Source organism: Nomascus leucogenys, chromosome 1a, assembly GCF_006542625.1.
Source record: "Nomascus leucogenys isolate Asia chromosome 1a, Asia_NLE_v1, whole genome shotgun sequence".
Lineage (NCBI taxonomy): Eukaryota > Metazoa > Chordata > Mammalia > Primates > Hylobatidae > Nomascus > Nomascus leucogenys.
The window spans coordinates 20810514-20823508 of NC_044381.1; positions in this window are offsets into that span (position 1 = coordinate 20810514).

Genomic DNA, 12995 nt, shown 5'->3' on the forward strand with positions numbered 1-12995 from the left:
AGAATGCCACAAACTGGCTGGGGGTCAAAGTTGGAAGCAAAAATAACCATGGTGAAGGATTTCAATCCCAACAATGTGGCCTCATTACCGTGCTTCTCACATGCTGTACTAGAGATGCATTAGCAGCTGAATTGCCATTCAGTCAAGTCTGCCAGTGTCTGGAAATCATTTTAAATACCATTTAGTAGCATTTAGATTATTTTATGATAACACAATACCCATTGAAAGGATTATTAAGCTCATATTTGCAGTGGCCAGAGAAAAAAATAAAACATCTCTTCGAAAGATGACTCCCACCATTTCCCCCTCAGCAATTATTCATTTAGGAGCCTCTCTGCTTCCATTAAAGCCTGATACAAACTGGCATATGCTAATGCAGGGCTCTACTGTGGGTTTCTCCTTTAGGAGTTCAGGCTCTCATTACCTACCAACTGATGCACAGGATCCCAGACCCCATTTCCTCTAGTTGATGTCGCTGTTACACTGTCAGCTCTGAGCCAAAGTAATTTCTTTTCCTTTCCATATACCTATTGCTCCTTTGGTAATGGGTTTCCAGAGCAATATTGCAAATAATAAGCCAATGGTCAGAGCTTGCTTCCTTGTCTCCAAAAATAATACCTCATTAGGCAGCAGATCTTGGCTTTTCACCGTGGAGCAGGAGATTTATAAAAAGCATCATTTCTCACAGCCCACAGAAGCCTGTAACTCACTTAAGGAAGATAATGTTGCCAAGTTAAACCTGGTGAGCTTTTCAGCAGGTACCTGAAAGTTGAATAACTAATATTTTAATTACACAATCACATTGTTAAAACAAATTTTCAAGTAGCATACTTCAAGTGCAGTGGTGTGCTAGAGTTGATTTGTCCTGGCTAGGGAGAGCCAATGGTGTACATCTCTTCCCCACTCCAGGTTCAGTGACCTGAGGTCAGCTTAGGAGGCTGAAATTGGCCATAAAAATTGGGAAACACTACACATCAGAATTCTCCTCCTTTCTTCCTTCCTTCCTTCCTTTCCTTTCTTCCTTCCTTCCTTTCCATCCTTCCTTTCCTTCCCATTCCTTCCTTTCTTCCTTTCCTTTCCTTCACTCCCTCCCTCCTTCTCCCACCCCTCTCCCACCCCTCTCCTTTTTTCTTTCACAGAGCTTATTATTAAACATTCACTATATCCCACCACCTCAGTGGACTCTCCAGAGTGAAACAGTTCCCCAGACGCCACTGGGTAACAAGACCTCATTCATTGCTGGAGGCTGACCATGAAAGTAGGCTGGCTGTTCCCTGGGTAGCACCAACTCTGACCCCAGACTCATTATTCCTATGCAACTCATTCAGTTCAATTTCTACACCTTCAGCTTCTCACACATTCCCCTAGATCACAACCAAGGGGCTTTAACAATGAAAGTATCATGAGCCTGATTATGCTCAGTTTTGAAAAAGAAAAAAAAATTCTTCTTTTTGGGAATCTAGTTATGAAAGATATTAAGAGGCTGTATGTACAGTTGAGGGTTTTGAGAGCTACAGGAGATTGGGAAAGGATTGCTTCTGGTATTACATCTGTTGTTTTTCTGCAAAAGACAGGGCAAGTCTCAAGGTCTGTTTTGTTTTGTTTTGAGACAGGGTCTCGCTCTGTTGCCTAGCCTGGAGTGCAGTGGCATGATCACAGCTCAATGCAGCCTCAACCTCCTGGGCTCAAACAGTCCTCCCACCTCAACCTCCAGAGTAGCTGGGACTACAGGAGAGCACCACTATGCCCAGCTAATTTTTAAAAATGTTTTTGTAGAGACAGTATCTCCCTATGTTGCCCAAGCTGGTCTCAAACTCCTGGGTTCAAGCAATCCTCCTGCCTCAGCCTCCCAAAACGCTGGGATTACAGGCATGAGCCACTGCAGCTGGCCCCAAGGTCTATTTTGAATTCTTTTAGCTTAAGGCTTTAATTATTAATGAATCAAAATTTCATTATGCAAGCTCTTATCAGTACTTATATTCTAATGTGAGGGATAAAGGTTTTGATGGGGGATGGAAGATCTAGAGAAAGAGAGTCAAGAGAATGATGCTTCCAAATAGAAATGTTCTCAATTCATCATTATTTCTAGGACTAGCCTAGACTATAATAGTATTGTTTGACTAATATTTTAATTACATAAGCATGCTGTTCAAAATATTTAAGTAGCATGAAGAGTACAAAATGGAAAGTAAATTTTCTTTCTACTCATTCAGTTCACCATCTCACTGTTACAGCTAGTAAATGGCAAAATTTTATTGCATTAATATATGTTTCCAATTTACAATAGTGTATTTGAATGCTAACTATGCTATTGTATTTGATTATTAAATATTCAGTATGAGCCCATAATAGTTTCCAAAATTTTTTCAAATATGCTTTTGCTCAGACATACAGACATCAAACAATGCTCATTAGTATTAAAAACCTGACTTGTTCACTACATTAATTTTTTTTTAAACCTGTGTTTTTACTGCTTTCCCTTTGGAATTTTTTTCCCTCCAATTTAACCTGAATACTGTCAAGCAAATGCATGGAAAGTGAGAGTCCAGAGTTGATTTAACTTCTATTGGCAGGATTTTCTGCCCAGAAAGATCCATGCTCCCAGCAAATTGCACACTGCTGGCCTCCCATGTCCTCCATCATAGCTCACTGGATGCATAAAACCAGATGACACTGTTGCTCCTCCCTCTCAGAGAAACTCTTTGCTAGAGTCAAGTCCATCAAAAATCTCCTAATATGTTCGTAATGGCAGCCTTTGAACATCTCCTCTCCAGCAACACCAAGGACCCAGATTTTGTCCTTGATATTGCTGTTGTTCTTTATATTGTTGGTGTTCTCAAATAGCCCATCCTCCCCATTCTCCACTGTTTCATTTATTGGACCACATGGCCCATATTGCCAGTGCACCTGCTCAGGGCTGCTCACCCCTGTCTCCTGGGACCCTGAGGCTTGAGATTCATTGCATGGCACAGGACTCACCTTGAGCCCCCAGCCTCCAAACCCTAACATGTTTGTGTTTGCCTACTGTGGATTTCTGACTAAGGAGCAAAGGGTAGAATCCTGATCTTGCTATAGTGGCCTTTGCTGTGTCACTTCCTTAACCACTGGCCTCTGACAGTTCCCTTGTCAAAAGAAGTGGATGTGCCCAACTGAGTTTTGTGATAAACACTACTCTGGCTGTGGGGTCTCCCCTCACACGTTTTGTTTTTATCGTCAGAGTCTGAATCTTGTCTCAGCCTCATGTATCTATTTCTAGGTCACTAACCTCTGCTCCTCTGTTGCCTCTTTTTGGTGTGTCTCTTAGTGTCTTGTTGTACCACTTCGTTCCCAAAGCCTAGGCAATACTAAGCTATTTGAAAAAATTATTATGCTTTTCTTTTTGTTCCTACCCATGAGAACCTTATCCCAGAGCATCTGGAGCAGCTGAAGAAGACACTCACTGGTGTTACGGTTATATGCATGAGCCTTGTCTTGAGCCACACTTATAAGAGGTTGAGTTTTTGACACACAGGCCCCTACACATATTCCCATCTATGCTCTTCCCTAGAATGATGTTGCAAGGAAATGACCACCTTCCTAAATAGAATACAACTCAGATACTTCAAAGGTGGCTGTGAAGATTTTATTTTCCACGTGGAAATGGCAGCTGGACCATATATATCTGGCTCTTGTCTGAATTCTGTGCAGAGCTTTATCCTTTCTCCCTGCTCTTCCCCTCATGCTAGTCTGAGGATTGGAAGTTAGAGACAGACATTAGTTCATTCTGGTCCCAAATGTGGACATTAATTAATTCATTCATTCAATAAATATTTATTGAGCAACTCCTATATGCCAGACATTGTTCTAAACCCTGGTGATACTGGGGAAGATCCTTGTTCCTCTTCAGCTTTTCTATAGTACAGCTAAAACAAGAATGGAATGTTTACATAAGAATAGATGTTAACAATAGGAACATATACAGAAGCCAAGAAATCTAAATTATATGGTTTTCAAGATACACTTGATCTCTGGGGCTCATATATCAGGCCTCATGTGAAATCTCAGCCTCAAAATTAGACTCACCACTCAAGAAATAATTTGTGTAAATCTGCTCTCAAAGTATAGATCCGACTGCTCAAATCTCAAAGAGAGATAATATTTCCTCTCTCTACCATGAAAGCCTGTCTTGTTCCACAGGAGGCAAAAATTATATAAAATTAACATCTATTATTTGGATGTTCTAGAGCTGGCCTTTCTTTTTCCTACTTGATTTTAGCAAGATCAAAACAGATGTGTTGGAGGCTGGCCAAGATGGCCGACTAGAAGCAGCTAGTGTGCACTGCTCTCACGGAGAGAAACAGAAGCAATGAGTAAGTACAGCACCTTCAACTGAAACATCCAGGTACATGCACTGGGATTCATCAAGAAAACAACCCAACCCACAGCGAATGGAGAAAAGCAAGGCAGGACGACCACCCACCTGGGAACAACGTGGATCTAGAGGAGCCTCCCCTACCCAGGGAAGCGGTGAGTGAGTGAGCGATCCAGGGACCCACGCTTCTCCCACAGATCTTTGCAACCCCAGGTCAGGAGATCCCCTCGTGAATCCACTCCACCAGGACCTTCAGTCTGACATGCAGAGATATGTAGAGTCTTGGAAGAGAGGCCTCTTAGGTTCACGTGGAACCACGGGAGCTTTAGATACCTGAGCTTCCCAGGAAAAGCGGCTGCAACTCCGGCAAATCAGGAGGTTGGACCCCCATGCATACTCCTAGGAAAGGGGCTGAATCCGGGGGCTGAACAGCCATGGGCGGTAGGCCCCACTTCCATGGCATCTCACAGGATAAGATCCACTGGCTTGGAACTCTGGCCAGCCACAGGTAGCAGCTTTACATCCCCCTGAGATGGAGTTCCCAGAGGGAGGGGCAGGCTGCCATCTTTGCTGTTTCGCAGCCTTAGCCGTTATTGCCTTTGGACTCTAGAGAATCAGAGGCAATTAGGGACTGGAGCAGTCCTCCGGCACAGTGCAGCAGCTCTATGAAGACGTGGCCAGACTATTTTTTTACATGGGTCCCAGATCCTATTTCTCTTCACTGGGAAGAATTTCCCAGCCTAGGTCTACAACCATCCCCACCAGGGTTTTCTAGTCAGCAGCAGTTCCAAACCTCCTGGGACAGTGCTCCCAAAGGGTAGAATGGGCCACCATCTTTGCTGTTTTGCATCCTTAGCTGTTGTTGCCTTTGGGCTTTGGAGAGTCCACAGTGACTGGAGGTTGGAGCAGACCCCCAAAGCAATACAGCTACTCTACAAAAAAGGGGGCAGACTGATTTTTTTATGTAGGTCTCTGATCCCATTCCTCCTCATTGGGCAGGACCTCTGCATCAGGGTCTCCAGCCTCCCCCAGTGGTGTGTTTGGGCCAGCAACAAGTCTGTACTTCCCTGGAACAGAGCTCCCAGAGGGAGAGGCAGCAGGCTACCATCTTTGCTGTTTCACAGCCTTCACTGTTGATACCTTCAGGTACTGGAAAATCCAAGGTGACTAGGGACTGGAATAGACTCCCACCATATTGCAACAGCCCTAAAGAAACGTGGTCAGACTATTACATGGGTCCCTGATCCCATAGCTTCTCACTGGGTGGATCCCCCCAGCCTGAGTCTCCAGCTATCCCCTGCTGGGGCTATTGAGCCAGTAGCAGCTCTGCAACTCCCTGGGATAGAGCTCCTAGTGGGAGGGATGTGTTGTCCTCTTTGCTGTTTCACAGCCCTTACCCTTGCTGTCTCCAGGCTCTGGTGAGTCTGCAGGGACCAGAGACTGGTCTGGACCCCCAGCACAGAACACCCACCTCATGGAAAAGTTACCAGACTGTTCTCCATACAGGTCCCGGTCCACACTTCTCACTGGGGAGGGCCATCCAACCTGGGACTCCAGCACAACCACTCTGCCCCTGTCTGATCACCACAGAGGCAGACCAGCATTTCTCCAAGGAGGAAATCTTAGAGTCAAACCACAACCCCTGTGCCACTGCAATTGCAGTGCTACTGTCCTAACAGCTCTCAGCCTGCGGAAAGGATAAAAGGCACTACCAAGGCACCTCCAGCACACCATAGCCACCATACAAAGAGGAGTCCAGCCCCTCTTCCCTGGGAACCCCCACTCCCACTCTTCACCAGGCAGGGCCCCTAGCTCATGACCACAGAACAGTCACCCCACCCGCAGTGAACATGCCCACTAGTAGTGGCCCAGAGTTTCCCAGGGGAGAGGCTCCCAGAGGCATCTGACAGCGCCCCCGCCACCCCCCGCCCGCCTCTGCCACAGTAGCAGTTCTATCCCTGCTACCTTTGGCCTGAGGGATACACCTACGCTTACAGCACCCCACAGTCACCAGAACTTACAGCACACCACAGCATACCACAGAACACCACGGCACAGAGAGGAGACCAGTTTCTCCTCCTGGTGAGCCCTTGACCCCCTGATCCCCAACAAGCGGAACCCCAAGCTCACACTTGTAGTGCAGCTACCCCTCTCCACTGGCTGGCTGAACACTCCCAGTAACTGCAGCTCTGTTTCTCAGAGACAGGGCCCAAGGAGGAACCAAAAGCCTCTCTGCCCCTTTCTCTGTGTTGGTGCTACCCAGCTACCTTCAGACTAAAAAAGGAGCAAAGGCCCTAAGGGCCTTATCCACACCTCCAACAAGCAGCAGCTGACCCAAGGAGAGGAAGCCAGCCTGTCTCCCATGGCTCCTACCCACACTCCTGCTCATTATTACCAGGAAGGGAACCCCTGGCTTAGGCCCACAGCACAGAGCACCCATTCAGGGCTGATTGTACTGAGTGATTGCTGACCTGAATCCCCCTGGGGTGGAGCCCCCAGGAGACAAGAAAAAATCCTTGGCCACAACCGCTTCTAAGGTCCCTTTCTTTGCTGCTTCCAAGTTGGGGAGGGCACATAAGCCCTGAGATCACCCCAGAGCTGTCGTGGGTAGCCTGGGAGTGCCAAGTTGCAATCTACAGCCAGCACTCAAGTGGGAGAGGAGCCTACACTTTCAGAGCATTGAGAGGGAGCATGATTGCAATTGGTGAAGAAATATAGGGGTATAGGGGAGCCCCACACCTGAGCAAGAGTCTACCAACCGACCACTATAGCTGAGCATCACCTACTGGATCACACCCTCAAACCAAAAGATTCAACAGCAAAATTACCTAACACCCCCACTCCCAACCCCCGCCGTGAAACCAAAGACAAGGCAGCTACAAGGACTCTGCACAAATCCTTGGCCCTCTGAAAACATCAAGAAAAGAAGCCTACTGACTATACTCAATCTATATTGCCGTTAAAGGAACACCCACGTATAGAGATGAGAAGGAATCAGTGCAAGAACTCCAGCAATTCAAATGGCAAGAGCGTCTGATGTCCTCCAAACAACTGTACAAGTTCTCCAAAAAGGGTTTTTAACCAGGCTGTGTTGACTGAAATGACAGAAACAAAATTCAGAATATGGATACGACTGAAGATCATTGAGACTCAGGAAAACAGCAAAACCCAATCCAAGGAAACAGAAACACAATAAATGATACACGAGCTGACAGACAAAACAGACAGTATAAAACAGAACCTAACTGATCTGATAGAGATGAAAAACACACCACAAGAATTTCACAATACAATAGCAAATATTAATAGCAGGATGGACCAAGCTGAGGAAAGAATCTCAGAAATTGAAGACTGGCTCTCGGAAATGACAGACAAAAAAAGAAAAAGGAAAAAAAAAAGAATAAAAAAGAATGAACAAAACCTCCGAGAAATATGGGATTATGTAAAGAGGTCAAATCTATGAATCATTGGCATTGCTGAAAGGGATGATAAGAAAGCAAACAACTTGGAAAACATATTCTGAATGTCATTCATGAAAATTTCCCCAACCCCATTGGAGAGGCCAACAGTCAAATTCAGGAAATACAGGGAACCCCTTGCAATAGTCTACATAAGAAGATCATCCTCAAGTCATATAATCAGATTTTCCAAGGCCAAAATATAAGAATATTAAAGGCAGCTAGAGAGAAAGGCCAAGTCACCAAAAAGGAAACCCCATCAGTCTACCAGACCACCTCTCAGCAGAAACCCTACAAGCCAGAAGAGACTGGGGACCTATATTCAAAATTCTTGAAGGAAAAAAAAAATCTTAAACCAAGAATTTTATATCTACTAAACTAAGCTTCCTTAGTGAAGAAGAAATAAGATCCTTTCAGATAAGGATAAGCAAATGTTGAGGGAGTTTGTTACCACCCAGCCTGCCTTATAAGAGATCTTGAAAAGAGCTCTAAATATGAAAAAGGACCATTACTACCCAATACAAAAACACACGTAAGTTCACAGACCAGTGACATTATAAAGCAACCACACAATGAAGCCAGCATAATAACCAGCAAAGACATGGAATCAACCTAAATGACCATCAATGGCAGATTGGATAAAGAAAATATGGTACATATATACCATGGAATACTATGCAGCCATTAAAAATAACAAGGTCATGTCCTTTGCAGGAACATGGATGGAGCTGGAGGACATTATCCTTAGCAAACTAACATGGGAACAGAAAATCAAATACCACCTGTTCTCATTTATAAATAGGAGCTAAATGATGAGAACACATGGACACAAAGAGGGGAACAACAGACACTGGGGCCTACTTAAGGGTGAACAGTGGGAGGAGGGAGAAGATCAGAAAAAAATAACTATTGGTTACTAGGCTTAGTACCTGGTGATGAAATAATCTGTACAACAAACCCCCATGACATGAGTTTACTTGTGTAAGAAACCTGCACATATACCTCTGAACTTAAAATAAAAGTTTAAAGAAAAAGATGTGTTAATTGACCATTTCTATTCTTTTTCTTTCAACTTGTATTTGTATGCTAGCTTTTATTTTAATAGGTGATATAAGCTTGTCCAAACTGTGGTTCATGGGCTGCTTGAGGCCCAGGGTGTCTTTGAATGCAGCCCAACACAAATTCATAAACTTTCTTAAAACCTTATGGGATTTATGCATGGCCTTTTAAAATTTTTTTTAAGCTCATCAGCTATCATTAGTGTTAGTGTATTAGTGTTAGGGAAGCCAAAAGATTGGACACCTCTGCTACAATATATTTGGTTCATAAAGCTTTTAGACAATAGTTCCTCCCCTTTGTTTTTCTTATTCTGATTAAAAATATTGACAAAAATTGTTTATATTCAAGGTGTACAATGTGATGATTTGATATATGGATACATTGTATGCTTATTACCAAAGTCATGTTAATTAACACATTTATCACCACCCATAGTTACCATTTGTGTGTGCAGGGCAGGGGGATGAGGACACAAAATTTGCTGTCTCATCAAATTTCTAGTAAACAATGCAGTGTTATTAATCATGGTCAGAATGCTATACATTAGATCCCCAGAACTTATTCATCTTAAAACTGAAAGTTGAACTCACAGAAGAAGAAAGTAGAATGATGGTTGCCAGGGACTGGGTGGTAAGGTGAATAAGGTGATATATGGCAAACAGTTCCTTTTTTATAGAATGAAATCATGAATAACTGTCTAATTCTGTTTAATGATTTCTTATGTGAATTGTATTTATATAATATTTTGATTCTTTATATTTTCAGGTTTTTTTTGTTTTGTTTTTTGTTTTTTTTAGACCGAGTTTCGCTCTCGTTGCCCAGGCTGGAGCGCAGTGGCGCAATCTCGACTCACCGCCACCTCCACCTCCCGGGTTCAAGAGATTCTCCTGTCTCAGCCTTTCTGAGTAGCTGGGATCACAGGCATGCACCACCACACCCGGCTAATTTTGTATTTTTAGTAGAGACGGGGTTTCTCCATGTCAGTCAGGCTGGTCTCAAACTTCTGACCTCAGATGATCCACCCACCTCGGCCTCCCAAAGTGCTGGGATCATAGGCGTGAGCCACCGTGCCCGGCGTATTTTCAGGTTTTTAAGTACATTTAGTCTCCTTTTATTTTTATCTTTTTTGAGTTACTCTTTTTTGTCTGTCTCTTTAAAATAGTATACACATGAGTTTGGGGTTTTGATTCTCATGAAATATTTGTCTTTTAATAGAGAAATACATTTACCAAAAATATGTAAGACTTCTTGGGTCATAAACTTTATCTCTCAAAATTTCTATTGCTCCATTATATTGTCACACTTATTATTATAGAGGTAACATGTTTTATTCCTTTGTAGAAAACTGTTGTTTTTCTGTTTGGATGCTTACAGAACAGTGGTTCTAAAAGTGTGGTCCCTTGGGGATTGTTAATGGGTACAAAAAAGTAGTTAGAAAGAATAAGACCTAGTATTGCTAGCACAATAGGGTGACAATGGTGAGAAATAATTGTACATTTTAAAATCACTAAAAGTATATAACATGATTGTAACACAAAAAATAAATGCTTGAGGTGATGGATACCCAATTTACTCTGAAATGATTATCATGCATTACCTGTTTGTATCTCATGTAGCCCATAACTATATACACCTACTATGTACTCACAAAAATTTGAAATTAAAATAAATTAAAAATTTAAAAATAAAAAAATAGTGTGGTCCCTGAGAGCTTTCACGGAGTCTATGAGGTCAAAACTATTTTCATAATACTAAGAGGTTATTTTCTTTTAAGGTGTTGATATTTGGACTGATAGTCCAAAGCAATGATGCCTTAACAAGAATGAAGACAGTGACATTAAATTTTACTATATGTCATTACATATTCTATTTGACAAATGGGAAATACCCATAAGGCACTTCTGCAGCACATCACAGAAGAATGACTATCTTGAGGAAAATCATATGGGCAATTGTTTGAGTTGCAAGCTAAACTAACCACATTTTTCTGGAAAACCTTTTTTTACTTGAAAGAACAATTAACAGATAAACTATGCTAAATTAAACAATTATTTGCCAGATGTTTTCTTTAAATGAACTAAATGACCCTGTCACTACTACAAAAGGAACTGTGAGTATTTGTGGTCAATGATAAAATTTAAGCTCCCACGTGAAAAACAGAATTTTGGAAAACCGTTAACCACCACGGTGAGCTCGTAAGCTTTTCAATAGTTAGACTTTTCTAATGAAGTTTACAATGATATTAACAAGTGTGATTTTAAAAAGTTGTATAACTAAATGTTTCAATGTTTGGAAGATCTTAATTATTCAGGGAAACAATGTATTTCCAAATGACCAATGTATGATGTTAAAATATATAGGTAAAGATCTATTTGAAATGGTAAACCAGTGGATTTTACTGCAACTAAGTATGAAAAGTTATTTAATATTTCAGTTTTTGTATTAAAATTAACCTTTCAAAGTTGCCACTTTTCAAGTTTGGGTGTAGTAGTTTTAAAATATTCATAATTATCTGAAAAAGCTATTAAAAACCTATCTTTCCAACTACATATTTGTGTGATGATAGATTTTTAAATATACTTTAACCAAAAAATATTAAAACAAATTAAATGCAGTAGATATGTCTTCCTGTTTTCTAAGCCAAACATTGAAGAGATTTGCAAACTGGAAAAAAATCCAATTTTTGTTTTGTTTTGGAATAGTTTTTTCATTAAGGTATCCTACCTATGTTAAATGTAATGGGCTTATTATTCAAATGAACACACATTTTCCTTAAATTCTCAAATTTAATTTCTAATATGGTAAACATTGATAATCTACGTAAACAAAAGTTATTTGGAGCCTGCGATGGTTAATTTTATCTGTCAACTTGATTGGGCTGCAGGGTGCCTAGATATTTGGTCAAACATTATTCTGGGTGTTTCTGTAAGTGTGTTTTGGGATGAGATTAATATTTAAATAAGTAGACTGAGTAAAGCAGATTGCCTTTTCTATTGTGGATGGGCCTCATCATATCAGTTGAGCCTGAATAGAACTAAAAATCTGAACTTTCTCCATGTGAGAGAAAACTCCCCCTGACTGCTGGGACATTGGCTTTTTTTCTGCTTTCAGACCCAAAATGAAACATTGGCTCTACTTGGGTCACCAGCTCACTGACTCACTCTGCAGACCTTTGGACATACCCACTTCCACAATTGTGTGAGCCAATCCCTTATTTCTATGTATCTATCTGTGGTATCTGTATTAGTTCGTTTTCATGCTGTTAATAAAGATACCCAAGACTGGGTAATTTATTTAAAAAAAAAAAAAGAGTTTTAATGGACTCACAGTTCCATGTGGCTGGGGAGGCCTCACAAGCATGGTGGAAGGTGAAAGGCATGTCTTACATGGCAGCAGATAAAAGAGAATTGAGACTTGAGCAAAAGGGGAAACCCCTTATAAAATCATCAGATCTTATGAGACTTACTCACTGTCATGAGAACAGTATGGGGGAAACCACCTCCATGATTCAATTATTTCCCACTGGGTCCCTTCCACAACATGCGGAATTATGGGAGCTACAATTCAAGATGAGATGTAGGTGGGAACACAGCCAAACCATATCCGTATCCATCCATCCATCCATCCATCCATCCATCCATCCATCCTATTGATTCTTCTCTGGAGAACCCTAAAACAGAATCCTTAGTAATTTTTAAGAGTATAATAGCATTGTGAGACCAAAAAGTTTGAAAACTGTTGTTACAGAGTATGCAACCTTGTATCATAGTATTACCAGGTATCACCTAAAGTGAGTCTCTTTTTATTTACTTTAACTCAATGAGCCACCTTAATCTATAACTCATTCTTTCTCTCAGGAATATCTTCTTATATGTATCATTGATTATTGATTTAGTCTCCTATAGGGACACCAATTATCCACATGTTGTTGACTCTTCATTCTCTGTTCTCCATGTCAGTTATCTTTCCTCTCATCAGTTTTTTCTTTTTACTTTTCTGTGTGTTTCAATTCTGTTATACTAATCTTTATTTTATACATCTCTCATTGCAATTATTTCTATTGCCTTTTTATCTTAGCATTTTATCTCTGAATCTCTTCCTGTTTCATAGAGGCAATGGGTTCTACT